We start from the raw sequence: 6,000 nt of genomic DNA on the forward strand, positions 1-6,000 counted from the left end.
GAAACAGAACAAGCAACACGTAGCATGCAGACAGAGAAACATAGAACAAGCAACATGTAACATGTAGACAGAGAAACATAGAACAAGCAACATGTAACATGCAGACAGAGAAACATAGAACATGTAACATGCAGACAGAGAAACATAGAACAAGCAACATATAACATGTAGACAGAGAAACAGAACAAGCAACACGTAGCATGCAGACAGAGAAACATAGAACAAGCAACATGTAACATGTAGACAGAGAAACATAGAACAAGCAACACGTAGCATGCAGACAGAGAAACAGGACAAGCAACACGTAACATGTAGACAGAGAAACATAGCACAAGCAACACGTAGCATGCAGACAGAGACACAGGACAAGCAACACGTAACATGTAGACAGAGAAACATAGGACAAGCAACACGTAGCATGCAGACAGAGAACACAGGACAAGCAACACGTAGACAGAACACCAGCACAACAAGCAACACGTAGACAGAACACCAGCACAACAAGCAACACGTAGACAGAACACCAGCACAACAAGCAACACGTAGACAGAGCACCAGCACAACAAGCAACACGTAGACAGAGCACCAGCACAACAAGCAACACGTAGACAGAACACCAGCACAACAAGCAACACGTAGACAGAACACCAGCACAACAAGCAACACGTAGACAGAACACCAGCACAACAAGCAACACGTAGACAGAACACCAGCACAACAAGCAACACGTAGACAGAACACCAGCACAACAAGCAACACGTAGACAGAACACCAGCACAACAAGCAACACGTAGACAGAGCACCAGCACAACAAGCAACACGTAGACAGAGCACCAGCACAACAAGCAACACGTAGACAGAGCACCAGCACAACAAGCAACACGTAGACAGAACACCAGCACAACAAGCAACACGTAGACAGAACACCAGCACAACAAGCAACACGTAGACAGAACACCAGCACAACAAGCAACACGTAGACAGAACACCAGCACAACAAGCAACACGTAGACAGAGCACCAGCACAACAAGCAACACGTAGACAGAACACCAGCACAACAAGCAACACGTAGACAGAGCACCAGCACAACAAGCAACACGTAGACAGAGCACCAGCACAACAAGCAACACGTAGACAGAGCACCAGCACAACAAGCAACACGTAGACAGAACACCAGCACAACAAGCAACACGTAGACAGAACACCAGCACAACAAGCAACACGTAGACAGAACACCAGCACAACAAGCAACACGTAGACAGAACACCAGCACAACAAGCAACACGTAGACAGAACACCAGCACAACAAGCAACACGTAGACAGAACACCAGCACAACAAGCAACACGTAGACAGAACACCAGCACAACAAGCAACACGTAGACAGAACACCAGCACAACAAGCAACACGTAGACAGAACACCAGCACAACAAGCAACACGTAGACAGAACACCAGCACAACAAGCAACACGTAGACAGAACACCAGCACAACAAGCAACACGTAGACAGAACACCAGCACAACAAGCAACACGTAGACAGAACACCAGCACAACAAGCAACACGTAGACAGAACACCAGCACAACAAGCAACACGTAGACAGAACACCAGCACAACAAGCAACACGTAGACAGAACACCAGCACAACAAGCAACACGTAGACAGAACACCAGCACAACAAGCAACACGTAGACAGAACACCAGCACAACAAGCAACACGTAGACAGAACACCAGCACAACAAGCAACACGTAGACAGAACACCAGCACAACAAGCAACACGTAGACAGAACACCAGCACAACAAGCAACACGTAGACAGAACACCAGCACAACAAGCAACACGTAGACAGAGCACCAGCACAACAAGCAACACGTAGACAGACACCAGCACAACAAGCAACACGTAGACAGAGCACCAGCACAACAAGCAACACGTAGACAGAGCACCAGCACAACAAGCAACACGTAGACAGAGCACCAGCACAACAAGCAACACGTAGACAGAGCACCAGCACAACAAGCAACACGTAGACAGAGCACCAGCACAACAAGCAACACGTAGACAGAGCACCAGCACAACAAGCAACACGTAGACAGAGCACCAGCACAACAAGCAACACGTAGACAGAGCACCAGCACAACAAGCAACACGTAGACAGAGCACCAGCACAACAAGCAACACGTAGACAGAGCACCAGCACAACAAGCAACACGTAGACAGAGCACCAGCACAACAAGCAACACGTAGACAGAACACCAGCACAACAAGCAACACGTAGACAGAACACCAGCACAACAAGCAACACGTAGACAGAACACCAGCACAACAAGCAACACGTAGACAGAACACCAGCACAACAAGCAACACGTAGACAGAACACCAGCACAACAAGCAACACGTAGACAGAACACCAGCACAACAAGCAACACGTAGACAGAACACCAGCACAACAAGCAACACGTAGACAGAACACCAGCACAACAAGCAACACGTAGACAGAACACCAGCACAACAAGCAACACGTAGACAGAACACCAGCACAACAAGCAACACGTAGACAGAACACCAGCACAACAAGCAACACGTAGACAGAACACCAGCACAACAAGCAACACGTAGACAGAACACCAGCACAACAAGCAACACGTAGACAGAACACCAGCACAACAAGCAACACGTAGACAGAGCACCAGCACAACAAGCAACACGTAGACAGAACACCAGCACAACAAGCAACACGTAGACAGAACACCAGCACAACAAGCAACATGTAGACAGAACACCAGCACAACAAGCAACACGTAGACAGAACACCTGCACAACAAGCAACACGTAGACAGAACACCAGCACAACAAGCAACAAATAAAATACATAAATGCAACAAAGTGCTTCCACACCTGACAAGCTACAGATAACATGGAGAGCTGCAACACACAGCTAGGGATTACATTCACAAGTCTGATTGGCCTTGAGCTATGTCTTCGTGTTTTTTGTGAAGGTGTGATAGGTGGTGCAGTCGTGTGTGTCTGATGGCAGTGTATTCCAGACATGGGAAGCTCTCACAGGGAAAGCAGATTGACTGAAGGTGCTTTTCCTTAAGGGAACTATACAGTCACCTCTCGTGGCAGACCTTGTGGATCTGCTGCCATGGGTTTGGGTTTTCTGTTTAACAAAAGTACTGAGTGGAGGGGGAGGAGCCAGGCCATTCAAGACATGCTTCGGTGTATTGCACAAGATTTTCAAACTCAGGAGCTCCTGCATTCTGAGGATGTAACAGTGACAGTTTCAAGCGCTTTGAGAGCCTGTTTGTAGACAGACTGAATTGGGTTTTAATGTTGTACAGCAAGCTTGGGCCCAACTAGTCAAGCAGTATGTTAAGTGGGTGGAGTATCGTAGATTTGAAATACAGTTTTGCTACCTCTGTAGTCAAACCATTTGTATACATTGGAAATGATCTAGGTTGAATTTGGTTATTTAAGTTACCCTTTTCGCCTGCTTTTTAAAAGAGAGGTTGGAATCAAGTATGATGCCAAGGCACTTAAAATCAGATACCAGCTGGAGCTTCTCCCCTGACACACAGACATCTGGCTCAGTAGCATCAGATACCAGCTGGAGCTTCTCCCCTGACACATAGACATCTGGCTCAGTAACATCAGATACCAGCTGGAGTTTCCCCTGACACATAGACATCTGGCTCAGTAGCATCAGATACCAGCTGGAGCTTCTCCCCTGACACATAGACATCTGGCTCAGTAACATCAGATACCAGCTGGAGCTTTCTCCCTGACACATAGACGTCTGGCTCAGTAGTATCAGATACCAGGTGGAGCTTCTCCCCTGACACATAGACATCTGGCTCAGTAGCATCAGATACCAGCTGGAGCTTCCCCTGACACATAGACATCTGGCTCAGTAGCATCAGATACCAGCTGGAGCTTCTCCCCTGACACATAGACATCTGGCTCAGTAGCATCAGATACCACCTGGAGCTTCTCCCCTGACACATAGACATCTGGCTCAGTAACATCAGATACCAGCTGGAGCTTCTCCCTGACACATAGACATCTGGCTCAGTAACATCAGATACCACCTGTAGCTTCTCCCCTGACACATAGACATCTGGCCCAGTAGCATCAGATACCAGCTGAGCTTCTCCCTGACACACAGACATCTGGCTCAGTAACATCAGATACCACCTGGAGCTTCTCCCCTGACACATAGACATCTGGCTCAGTAGCATCAGATACCAGCTGGAGCTTCTCCCCTGACACATAGACATCTGGCTCAGTAGCATCAGATACCACCTGGAGCTTCTCCCCTGACACATAGACATCTGGCTCAGTAACATCAGATACCAGCTGGAGCTTCTCCCCTGACACATAGACATCTGGCTCAGTAACATCAGATACCACCTGTAGCTTCTCCTCTGACACATAGACATCTGGCTCAGTAGCATCAGATACCAGCTGGAGCTTCTCCCTGACACATAGATGTCTGGCTCAGTAGTATCAGATACCAGGTGGAGCTTCTCCCCTGACACATAGACATCTGGCTCAGTAGCATCAGATACCACCTGGAGCTTCTCCTGACACATAGACATCTGGCTCAGTAGCATCAGATACCAGCTGGAGCTTCTCCCCTGACACATAGACATCTGGCTCAGTAGCATCAGATACCACCTGGAGCTTCTCCCCTGACACACAGACATCTGGCTCAGTAGCATCAGATACCACCGGGAGCTTCTCCCCTGACACATAGACATCTGGCTCAGTAGCATCAGATACCAGCGGGAGCTTCTCCCCTAACACATAGACATCTGGCTCAGTAGCATCAGATACCACCTGGAGCTTCTCCCCTAACACATAGACATCTGGCTCAGTAACATCAGATACCAGCTGGAGCTTCTCCCCTGACACATAGATATCTGGCTCAGTAGCATCAGATACCACCTGGAGCTTCTCCCTGACACATAGACATCTGGCTCAGTAGCATCAGATACCACCGAGAGCTTCTCCCTGACACATAGACATCTGGCTCAGTAACATCAGATACCACCTGGAGCTTCTCCCTGACACATAGACATCTGGCTCAGTAGCATCAGATACCAGCTGGAGCTTCTCCCCTGACACATAGACATCTGGCTCAGTAACATCAGATACCGCCTGGAGCTTCTCCCCTGACACATAGACATCTGGCTCAGTAGCATCAGATACCAGCTGGAGCTTCTCCCCTGACACACAGACATCTGGCTCAGTAGCATCAGATACCACCGGGAGCTTCTCCCCTGACACATAGACATCTGGCTCAGTAACATCAGATACCACCTGGAGCTTCTCCCCTGACACATAGACATCTGGCTCAGTAGCATCAGATACCAGCTGGAGCTTCTCCCCTGACACATAGACATCTGGCTCAGTAACATCAGATACCACCTGGAGCTTCTCCCCTGACACATAGACATCTGGCTCAGTAGCATCAGATACCAGCTGGAGCTTCTCCCCTGACACACAGACATCTGGCTCAGTAACATCAGATACCACCTGAGCTTCTCCCTGACACATAGACATCTGGCTCAGTAACATCAGATACCAGCTGGAGCTTCTCCCCTGACACATAGACATCTGGCTCAGTAGCATCAGATACCAGCTGGAGCTTCTCCCCTGACACATAGACATCTGGCTCAGTAACATCAGATACCAGCTGGAGCTTCTCCCTGACACATAGACGTCTGGCTCAGTAGTATCAGATACCAGGTGGAGCTTCTCCCCTGACACATAGACATCTGGCTCAGTAGCATCAGATACCACCTGGAGCTTCCCTGACACATAGACATCTGGCTCAGTAGCATCAGATACCACCTGGAGCTTCTCCCCTGACACATAGACATCTGGCTCAGTAACATCAGATACCAGCTGGAGCTTCTCCCCTGACACATAGACATCTGGCTCAGTAACATCAGATACCACCTGTAGCTTCTCCCCTGACACATAGACATC

The sequence above is a fragment of the Oncorhynchus keta genome, chromosome 3 (genome assembly GCF_023373465.1).
Source record: "Oncorhynchus keta strain PuntledgeMale-10-30-2019 chromosome 3, Oket_V2, whole genome shotgun sequence".
NCBI classification, from domain to species: domain Eukaryota; kingdom Metazoa; phylum Chordata; class Actinopteri; order Salmoniformes; family Salmonidae; genus Oncorhynchus; species Oncorhynchus keta.